The sequence below is a fragment of the Coregonus clupeaformis genome, chromosome 2 (assembly GCF_020615455.1).
Source record: "Coregonus clupeaformis isolate EN_2021a chromosome 2, ASM2061545v1, whole genome shotgun sequence".
In the NCBI taxonomy this organism is placed as follows: domain Eukaryota; kingdom Metazoa; phylum Chordata; class Actinopteri; order Salmoniformes; family Salmonidae; genus Coregonus; species Coregonus clupeaformis.
Genome location: NC_059193.1, coordinates 2,330,330 through 2,341,742, shown reverse-complemented (window position 1 = coordinate 2,341,742; position 11,413 = coordinate 2,330,330). Strand labels below are relative to the sequence as shown.

The following is an 11,413-nucleotide window of genomic DNA, read 5'->3' as shown; positions in this document are numbered from 1 at the left end:
ACATTTACATTTACGTCATTTAGCAGACGCTCTTATCCAGAGCGACTTACAAATTGGTGCATTCACCTTATAGCCAGTGGGATAACCACTTTACAATGTGTTTTTTAATTATTATTTTTTTGGGGGGGGGTTGGGGTAAGGGGAGGGGTAGAAGGATTACTTTATCCTATCCCAGGTATTCCTTAAAGAGGTGGGATTTCAAATGTCTCCGGAAGGTGGTGAGTGACTCCGCTGTCCTGGCGTCGTGAGGGAGCTTGTTCCACCATTGGGGTGCCAGAGCAGCGAACAGTTTTGACTGGGCTGAGCGGGAACTATGCTTCCACAGTGGAAGGGGAGCCAGCAGGCCAGAGGTGGATGAACGCAATGCCCTCGTTTGGGTGTAGGGACTGATCAGAGCCTGAAGGTACGGAGGTGCCGTTCCCCTCACAGCTCCATAGGCAAGCACCATGGTCTTGTAACAGATGCGAGCTTCAACTGGAAGCCAGTGGAGTGTGCGGAGGAGGGGGGTGACGTGAGAGAACTTGGGAAGGTTGAACACCAGACGGGCTGCGGCATTCTGGATGAGTTGTAGGGGTTTAAATCAAGGGTGTTTTCTTGCAGGCCTAGTAGGCCTAGTATTTTCTTGTAGGCCTACAAAAGAGATTTAGAGATATAGTCCTCTGGTAATGAAAATATCACAGGTTAGTAAATCAGGGAAACAAGTAGGCCAGATAACAGATTTGTTTTGGTCAGCAAAAGTACACCAGAAATATACAAAACATTTAGTGGTATGCTAAATATATGGATATACTCTACAAATTAACTTTTCAAGCAATACAAGAATCAAGACATACTGTGATATCAGAACTGCATTGCAACTGTAGAGAGTGAATGAATATAGAATCAGTGAAACACATTACAATTGTCATCATGGTCATCAATAGACTCATAGTCCTAGACTATTGAGCACAAGTAGAGATTCGAGCAGAGGAAATGGGATGACATTACATTATTCCATGGCATTACAGACAACACTATCTTTGAGGTTGATATACCAACACATTTGAGAGCCAGCATGTATGTAATGAACCACATGGTAATATGAATCAATTATTAATAGAATGTATAGTGTAACACACAGCCATCTAAAGTGTTATGTCTGCCAAGAGTTACATCTGCAAGAGTTACATGATCCATCTCCTATCTCTCGCTCTCTCTCCCACCACAGTATCCATTTATGTGTGTGTGTGTGCGCGCGCGCGTGTTTGCTTGAAAGCGGGGGCTAATGTCTGTACTTGTCTTTTCACTGGCATCTATTCTAGACCATTGCCTCCTCAATCATGCTCTGTTCATTAAAGTTTGTGGGCATTGCTCAACTCTGGGTATTGCTAGTTTTACATAGCCAGGAACAGTTCGCACAACAAAAGGCTATGTACGAAATTAACACAGATAATAATAAATATCTGATCAACTGTCATCTTAGCCTATAGGCTAAGCCCTTAATGAACTGAGTTGTGTTGCTGTGCTGCCCTCTTGTGGCACAATAATAATACTGTTAGTTACATTTTATTTGTCCTTTATTTAACTAGGCAAGTCAGTTAAGAACAAATTCTTATTTACCATGACGGCCTACACAGGTCAAACCCGGACGACGATGGGCCAATTGTGCGCCGCCCAATGGGACTCACAATCATGGCTGGTAGTGATACAGCTTGGAATCGAACCAGGGAGTCTGTAGTGACGCCTCAAGCACTGAGATGCAGTGCCTTAGACTGCTGCGCCACTCGGGAGCCCTAAATGTGCCACCTGGTAGAAGAATATGGATGTATGTCTGCATGTACTGTATGTCTGCTACTAATATAAATGTAGCTTATGCTCTCCTGTTTTGTCTATTTTGGGGTGGACCTCACAAGAGACAACCTGCATACAACTGAACCTTTTTCCAAAATAACCAGATTTTTCCCCCATCAAAGCTGCATATTGGTTTGTCTATGGAAAGGCTAGAATTTCATGTAAAAAATGGATGGCCCTCCCTTCAGTAAAATATATTTGACCTAAACCTTCTCTGAACTCTTGAAAAAACAACAACAGTGAACCTCCCCTATACCCAAAATAATAATTAAAACAAAGTGGATAGCAGAGAAAATGTCTATACCGTTTACCATCACTTATTGGACAGACCAGAGCCTTAGATGGGCAGTTTAGAAACTGTTCTTCCTCCTTTAAGCATTACCTGGCAAGACGGTATTTTTGATAGCTTTTTATAAAAATGTCATGCAATTCTACGTAATTTTACATATTAGCAGAATATTTTTTTAAACCACACAAATTGCCAAATTTCAGTGGTGTAAAGTACATAAGTAAAAATACTTTAAATTACTACTTAAGTTGTTTTTTGGGGTATGTGTACTTTACTATTTCTATTTTTGACAACTTTTTACTTCACTACATTCCTAAATAAATAATGTACTTTTTACTCTATACATTTTCCCTGACACCCAAAAGTACTAGTTACATTTTTAATGCTTAGCAGGACAGGAACATTGTCCAATTCATGCACTTATCAAGAGAACATCCCTGGTCAACCCTACTGCCTCTGATCTGGCGGACTCACTAAACAGACATGCTTCGTTTGTAAATTGTGTCGGTGTTGGAGTTGCCCCTGCCTATCCATAAAAAATAAAAAAGGACAAAAAATAAACTGTTGCGGTCTGGTTTGCTTAATATACGGAATTTGAAATGATTTATACTTTTACTTTTGATACTTAAGTATATTTTTGCAATTACATTTACTTTTGATACTTAGCTAAATATATTTAAAACCAAATCCTTTTAGACTTTTACTCAAGTAGTATTTTACTGGGTGACTTTCACTTTAGTCATTTTCTATTAAGGTATTTTACTTTTCTTAAGTATGACAATTGGGTACTTTTTGCAACACTACCGAAATTACAGACTAAGAATGGACAGAGAGGTAGTCCTCCTATGTGTTCATTTGATCATATTTCTCCAATGCCAAATCAGTGTGTCTTGTTTGCAACGAAACTGTCCCCGTTTGCAAATAATTAAATCTGAGACTTCATTAGGAATCTGAGCATGGTACTTCATTTAAGGTTAGGAATAAGGTTAGCAGTGTGATTACGGTTAGGTTTTAATTCACCTTTTAAGAAGATAAATTGTAGAAATACGCGGGGTTTATGACTGTGGCTGTGGTAACTAGTGACGACCCTCTATAGGTGGCGCTAATACATTTTACATTACAGGGAAGTCGACTGTTTTTGCTCCGAAGGATCATGGGAACTTCCTTTTCAGAAAATATCAACGTGCTGTCAACGTTTACGCCTCATTCCATTTTGCGATACTACAGGGAGGGAGAACTTGGATTAAGTGCGGCATTTTAATCTATTCATGGTTTGACTACATTTTTGGTCGTAAAACGCATCATTGTAACGTTAAGTGCATTGACTTTTTATTTTGATTCAGGTGACTTTATCCAGCTGTATAGTTGTGAATGATCTAGCTAGCTGGATGACTTGATATTACAAACGGCAAACTCGCAAAGATAGTTTACTTTCTACAATTTTGTGAAATGTGTTTGGACATCATGGATACTAAAGTGGAATTCGAAGTACTGAAACCTTGCTACACCAGAAGATCTGCCAAACTTTCAAAGTGCAGACTGAGGAAACTTCTCCATTTGAGTTCCAAGGAAGGCCTGAAACGGTGGCGCACCAACATTGTCAAAGCCACTCTCAAAAAATACATTCGCTGCGAACAGAAGAGGCTACTCGCTAAACTCGTCAACCAAGAACAACTTTTGACCGAAGATATGAGGTACATGGCGACCGAGAATATCGGCAGAATTACACGACCACTAGGCGCAATGGCGCCCAAGAACACAACACAGTATCTGATGGGCATTGTATACGACGACACACATATCGAAACCAGTTCCAACCAGTTTGAAATGTCTGTTTCTAGTGCCTCTCTTTCACCCAGGAGCGCGTGTGAAAGTTCTCTTGATTTTCAACAGAGGGACTTCGACGAAATGTATCTCCATTTTGGATCATGTTGATCAAGATTGAACCGGTCTGTGGCCGACCTGACCTATGCATTGACTCTAAACCTCGCAAATCAAGGTGTGCATAAGGTTATTGTAAATACGATGTATATTATAAGTCCATAGTTAACTACTGCATGTTTATTTTGTGAACGTCTAAATTAAACGTTATCAAATGTATTTTGAATGATTTCATTTGGCTATGGTCTATTGCACAATCATGTTACATGATTCATTTGTTGGGCTTTCCTTGTCCTCACAGCGACGCACCGGACGCTGCCCGTCAGTAGGGGGCGCTCGCTCGCAGCGTTGCTTCCGGTGGAGTTGAGTCCACCTACCTCTGCCCTTGCCTCCGCTAAGGTATCCCAGGTAAACCTGCTTCACCTACAGGTAAACGTGGCAGGTAGTTGAGTGATCCAGTAAGGTTCTATGGTGCAATTTGACTTAATTTGGTTGCATTTCTTTATGACCCAACTACAGGTGTAGTCGATATGGAGTAATTTGCCTGTTGGTCGACTTGGTTGTATACGCAGTACCCATATGTGTTCACAGCTATCCACTATCAGTGCTGTATTTACTCTTGTGCGAGCCTTTTTCAGGTCACTCCATCCTTCCACTTGCCTCCTACCTGACTGCATTCAGCTCGGCTGTTGCCAGATCGATGGACACATGAGGATGACTGAGGAAGGAAGTAAGGTTTAAAGTCCACCTCACGTGTTGCATCTCTAATGTACACTTCATGGGTAATGCTGACTTGATAAACAATCATGTTACCAAAAGCAACTGTTTTGGTAATATTACATATATTTGTTACCCATAGCAAAGACATTCAATCCATGTTTTTGATTACTTAAAATGTAAACGGTTCTGTTTAAAAACATGTAGCCGATGACATCCGTGTAAATGTGTTGTATGTGTCTGGACATGTTGTGAGCAATCCTAACTTCCTAGTTAAATGCTCTTGTGAATAAAAAATGTATGACCTGATGCCACTTTGTTTTAAATTGTTTTCTGTACTTAAGATCTTTAGTGTCGCTCTGTTTTCACATGTTAGTGTTTCAACTAAAGTAATGTGTGCATAAATATTTATATTTTTAGGAACTGTCTCAATTTACTGTTGAGGTAGAATCAGTAGTTCGCTTGTTGGTCACTCAATTTGCCAGCTATCTAAATGTCTATTCATCCCCATTTAATTAATAAGTCTCACTCTGATATTATATTACTGCCAACATCTCTCCACCCTGTCAATGTGTAGATTTGCATGAAAATAGCTGTAAACCTATTTTTCTCTGCCACATGGCAAAATTAGTAGAATCGCAGTCCTGTGAGCCACTGTGGCCCCATGTGTGCATATTTTTTTGTTGCTTTTCCCAATCAGTTGCCCATCCCTGCTTTAAGGAGCTCAGGATTTTATTGGTGTAAGGTTTAGGTGTCTGCGCTCGCCCATGATAACTTCATTAGGACAATGACACAAGATGGTAACACCCTCTCTCGTATGTATTTCCTTTCACAAAGGGGAGTAAGAAACTACTCCCTAATCAAACTACTGCTAGCCTACAAATTAAATCTGCAGACTTCCCCCTCATACACATGCGCACTCACACTCCCGCTGTGTATTATTCTGGTTAGAGAGATTCCAGAAATTGACTCCGCCACGGGAAGATCTCAATTGCAGACTCCTTGTCTCTTCAAATCCATTGGAGACGGTCAGAGGGGCTAGACCTCTGGCTTTCTCATCCAATGGGTTCTGAGAGGGAGACAAGGGAGGACGTGAAGGGTATGCTTTTAATATAGGCCTTCAGTTAGGGTTGAGAGCAGACAAATACTCTCACCCTCTTCCCTTCATGGATGACTAGAAAGCCTTCTGGTGTTGGAATAGGACAGATACTTTAAAACAACAGCCAGTGGGTGTAGGTTGAGCTGGAATCCTTTTCTGGCAACATGGAGTAAGGTTACATTAGACTAGTCAGCCTAGTCTCCTAGACATAACAGTCAAGTAAATCCAGGACACTCAAATTAGTATATGTTACGATTGGTATTGTTACATAAGGCAGATGGTTACTTAAGGCTAAAACGAACGTGTGGTAGGTGTGTATGTGTATATATATATCGCAAACTTCTAGCAACCCAAAGTTGAGTTCGAATCTCATCACGGACAACTTGAGCATTTTAGTTAATTAGCAGCTTTTCAACTATTTTACTTTTAGCTACTTTGCATCTGCTTAGCATGTTAACAAATCCCTAATCTTAAAATGTTTAGCTAACCTTAACGTAACCTTTTAACCTAACTCCTAAACTTAACCCCTAGCCTAGCTAACGTTGATAATAAAATATAAGAATACGAATATAAAGTAAATGGCTCAATAGAATAGAATAAACATTTTAACATAAGTATAATACAGGAAGGCACAATTTACAGTCCTGTATTTACATGTGTATTGGGCGGTGGTAGACACACCTCACATTTTATTGGTTGAGTACACATATTTGCAGTTGCAGCAAAATGTGTGTTTCTAGATCCAACAGTGCAGTAATACTATTATTCATGTTGGAAGATTGGCCAGCTCATCCTCTAGACCGCTAATTGGCCAGCTCATCTTCTGCTAGACCGCTAATTGGCCAGCTCATCTTCAGGAGTATGACGTTATACTCTGAGGAAACCCGTTTTACATCCACTAGGTGGAACTGCTTGTCCAATGTTGAGCAGAAGGATGAAGTTGTCGTTAGCCACAGATCTGTCAGCTGCCACCTGCCCTGAAAATAGCACAGGGTGGAGGGGTGGCATAGAGGTTTGCCTGTTGCGGTATTCTTCCCCACATGTTAATGAAGGGCCACTGTCAGCATACATACATTCAATCTGTTAAAGTTGGGTGATGCTTTATCATGCGAGAGAGAGTGTGTGTGTGACTGGAATGGAAGTAGTAGAGATTTACACGCGTGCATGGTCATATAATATAATGGCCGAGGGGTGCAGAGAAAGTGTTTCAGCGGCTGTTCCCCTCATCTTTGCCAACACACTACATATCTCTACAGTTAACAGCTTGCCCTGTCCTCCACCACTACTGCGCCCCACTGCTTTTGGCCCAAGCATACTCCCTAAACAGGTGCTCCTTCCTCTCTCACGTTATCTTCCCGTCCCTCAACCTGCTACGTGTCATACCAAAAGTTGACACAGGGTATCGCCAAAGCCTTATCAACAGAGCCACAACCGGTCAAGACCGGTCTTGGTTGTTCTCAAATCAATGTGAGAAGTGACGCAGACGCCGAGGTGTTGATTATCGACGGTCCGCTTTTAGACGGCTGCGCGTGGCATCTGTCCTGGCGAGGGGCACGTAGTGCGCGCACAAACATGGAGGTTTTTGAAACCGACCGGGGTGGGCAGGGACCAACGTCTCGTGTTACACATAGTTAGGGTGGCAACATCCTCAATGTCTGGCTAACTGGCTGGGTGGTGGAGTGAGAGACTTGTCTGAAGGAAACGAATTATGTATTCCTCTTTGGCTGAGTGAGAGTGACACATTGGTTTCACCCTGTGTTTTATTGCAGGTCATGCCTTTCCCTTGTCACATGTGTGGCCTGACAGTTCACTACTGCCAATCTACACGATCGCCCTGTGGCCGCCAAGACTAATGGTCAACACTTTCACCCTGGGGGATGGAGGGGACGGACAGTCAAGGCTACCGTTTGTGTGGTTGATGAACCATGACCACCCCTGTGGCCAGGTCCAGCCTGCTTCGTGATCGATCGGATAGAGGCTATAGAGCAGGGTATCCATTGTCCTAAATGGTCTCCTTTCCTGCTCTTCTTTTGTTATTAATAGACACAGATCTACATGGACAGGTCGAAAGCAATATCTATCTTCAACACATCTACCCACATGAAAAAATACTATAGTATACTATGGTTAAATACTATAGGATTCACTTAAGTGTTTTGCAGACTTTACTGTAATATTCATTGTAGTGTTTCTGTGGACTAAAGTCTGCAAAAACATTACAGTTAATACTGTAGTATTTACCGTAGTGTTGCAGACATGACTGTAGTACACTGTAGTTATTTATCGTTTACTATAGTATAAATACTGTTGTAAATGTGGTCCTCTGTAGCTCAGCTGGTAGAGCACGGCGCTTATAACGCCAAGGTAGTGGGTTCGATCCCCGGGACCACCCATACACAAAAAATGTATGCACGCATGACTGTAAGTCGCTTTGGATAAAAGCGTCTGCTAAATGGCATATTATTATTATTATAAAAACAATGTAGTATATACTATAGTAATTACTGTAGTGTTTTTGCGAACTGTAGTATGCTGTAGTGTTTACTATAGTGTTTTTGTTTTATTATCTCAGACATAGCAGTGGGTGCTGTGTCCTTGAGGGAACCTACTGAACAAAATACTCAAAGAGCACATTTAGTTCAGAGCTGCTCTTTTCTATAACCTGTAGGGAACACAGTATATGGTCTATACTTGGCATGTACATTTCTCACTTAAGGGTGGCACAAATTGGCATATTGGGGAGGGGTATGGGCAGGGTATATGCAAATTAAATATTGTAGTATATACTGTAGTATTTGCTGTAGTGTTTTTGCAGTTTGTAGTACACTGTAGTATTTATTATAGTATTCTACAGTATACTACAAAATTATATAGTAAATACTACACATGATTGAGGTATATAGTAAGTAGTGTAGTATTCTATAGTAAACTGTGGTCTTTTTTCATGTGGGTAGTGTAAAGATTATTGGGACACAAAGTTGTTGCCCCTGTTATGAAACAACAAGAAAGTTGAAGTTTGCCTGCTTGGCTCTACACTAACGACATAGGCGATAAGCCAGGGGACAGATTAGATTTAGCTCTGAAAGGATTTGGAAACATCCCTTTTGAACTTCTAACTCATTAAAAGTAGTGTGTTTACGTGCGCGTATGTGACGGCATGCATGTGTGTGCGTTCCACTTAAACTGAATATAAGGTTCAATTGGGTCACACATGAAGGAGTTGATTGGTAATCTTCAGCTCTGAGTCCCTCTTGACCACATGAAAGATGGAAGCCCAGTTGGAAACATATGATTAATATTGTTCATGTATGTTTTGGTGTGAACTTAGAAACACACCCATGAGAACACACATCAGATTAGAATGTTCCTTGCTAAAACAAAGGAAACAGCTACACTCTACACTGTTTTGTAAATGGGTTTAGGTGGAGGGCGACTGTGGAAGGAAGCCATTATCTTTACCCCAATATTTAAATAAAATGACATTTGGCTCCAATTAAAATAATGGAATGCATCTCCTTATCAAGTCAGAAAGTGTGAATGGATATCGTTGAACGTAGCCAGTGCTCATATCAATCTGAATGCAGCAGATGTTAACCAGCCTATCCTGCTGTAACGACAGGACAAAGAGAGGGTAAATCTGCAGGTATAGGCTAATAGTTGTCCTATGATTGTCCCCCCATGACTGCTCATTGTGTTGCAGATGGGCCCATCAGGAGTGAACACAGAGTTTCTTGAACGTCAGTCTTGGAATTCCCAAGATTCCGAAGTCCACAGGTCACCATCCTTCCAGAGGAGTATAGAGGTGAGTCCCTTTTACCTGGACATATTCTGGAAAAATGACATGTCTTGGGAGTATTCTGGGAATTCAATATAATTGGAATTTCAAGGGCACTCAACCCCACAGGGAAAGAGAGAGAGAGAGACCGACCTTAGGCAGTGACCTTCTCATTGAGACGTACAGTGTTCATTTAAGAATGCCACTGTGTCGAGGCCACTGTGTTCTTGGGGACCTTCAATGCTGCAGAAATTGTTTCTTACCCTTCCGCAGATCTGTGCCTCGACATAAAGATCAGTCAATCTGGAAAATTTCAAGAACTTTGAACGTTTCTTCAAGTGCAGTCGGCAAAAACCATCAAGCGCTATGATGAAACTGGCTCTCATGAGGACCACCACAGGAAAGGAAGACCCAGAGTTACCTCTGCTGCAGAGGATAAGTTCATTAGAGTTAACTGCACCTCAGATTGCAGCCCAAATAAATGCTTCACAGAGTTCAAGTAACAGACAGATCTCAACATCAACTGTTCAGAGGAGACTGCGTGAATCAGGCTTTCATGGTCGAATTTGGTCGAAACCACTACTAAAGGACACCAATGAGAATAAGAGACTTGCTTGGGCCAAGAAACACGAGCAATGGACATTAGACCGGTGGAAATCTGTCCTTTGGTCTGATGAGTCCAAATTTGAGATTTTTTGTTCCAACCACCGTGTCTTTGTGAGACGCAGAGTAGGTGAACGGATGATCTCTGCATGTGTGGTTCCCACCATGAAGCATGGAGGAGGAGGTGTGATAGTGTGGGGGTGCTTTGCTGGTGACACTGTCTGTGATTTATTTAGAATTCAAGGCACACTTAACCAGCATGGCTACCACAGCATTCTGCAGTGATATGCCATCCCATCTGGTTTGCGCTTAGTGGGACTATCATTTGTTTTTCAACAGGACAATGACCCAAAACACACCTCCAGGCTGTGTAAGGGCTGTTTGACCAAGAAGGAGAGTGATGGAGTGCTGCATCAGATGACCAGGCCTCCACAATCACCCGACCTCAACCCAATTGAGATGGTTTGGGATGAGTTGGACCGCAGAATGAAGGAAAAGCAGCCAACAAGTGCTCAGCATATGTGGGAACTCCTTCAAGACTGTTGGAAAATGTAGAATGTAGAAAATAGTAATAATAAAGAAAAACCCTTGAATGAGTAGGTGTGTCCAAACTTTTGACTGGTACTGTACACACACACACACACACACACGTCAGGGACACACACGCACAAACACACACGTTAGAGACAAGCGCACCTGACCCATATGGAATGCAATTCCCCCCATTCACTCTTCTGCAAATAATGACTTTGTTTGTTCATAGGCCTTCGTTAATATTCAAAGGTGATGACAAGTCACACATGGAAAATGTCATTGTATTGATGTTACTATAATGTAATTGTATTGATGTTACTATAATTAATTAATTAACTATAATATAACAAAATTGTAAAGTGGTTATCCCACTGGCTATAGGGTGAATGCACCAATTTGTGAGTCGCTCTGGATAAGAGCGTCTGCTAAATGACGTAAATGTGCCCTTGAGCAAGGCACTTAACCCTAATTGCTCCTGTAAGTCGCTCTGGATAAGAGCGTCTGCTAAATGACTAAAATGTAAATGTAAATGTAATTGCATGTCAGCTGATATGACACTTGCGGTGTTGCAGTGCCAGTCATGTAATGCCACTCCCCCATGCCGACGATCATACTTTCCAGTCCTACAAGCAGTGATCATCTTAGATTGTCAGAGTTGGGACATCCCAAGGATTCCATTTAGACT

General features: G+C 41.6%; 1 long non-coding RNA gene across 1 annotated transcript; it reads left to right on the top strand.

Annotated features, from left to right (window-relative positions):
* Nucleotides 1–3,296: 3,296 nt before the first annotated feature.
* On the top strand, nucleotides 3,297–5,026 carry LOC121555516. The gene is made up of 2 exons (XR_005997933.1): nucleotides 3,297–4,118; nucleotides 4,302–5,026. It is a non-coding gene; the product is annotated as an uncharacterized LOC121555516 (long non-coding RNA).
* Nucleotides 5,027–11,413: the final 6,387 nt, after the last annotated feature.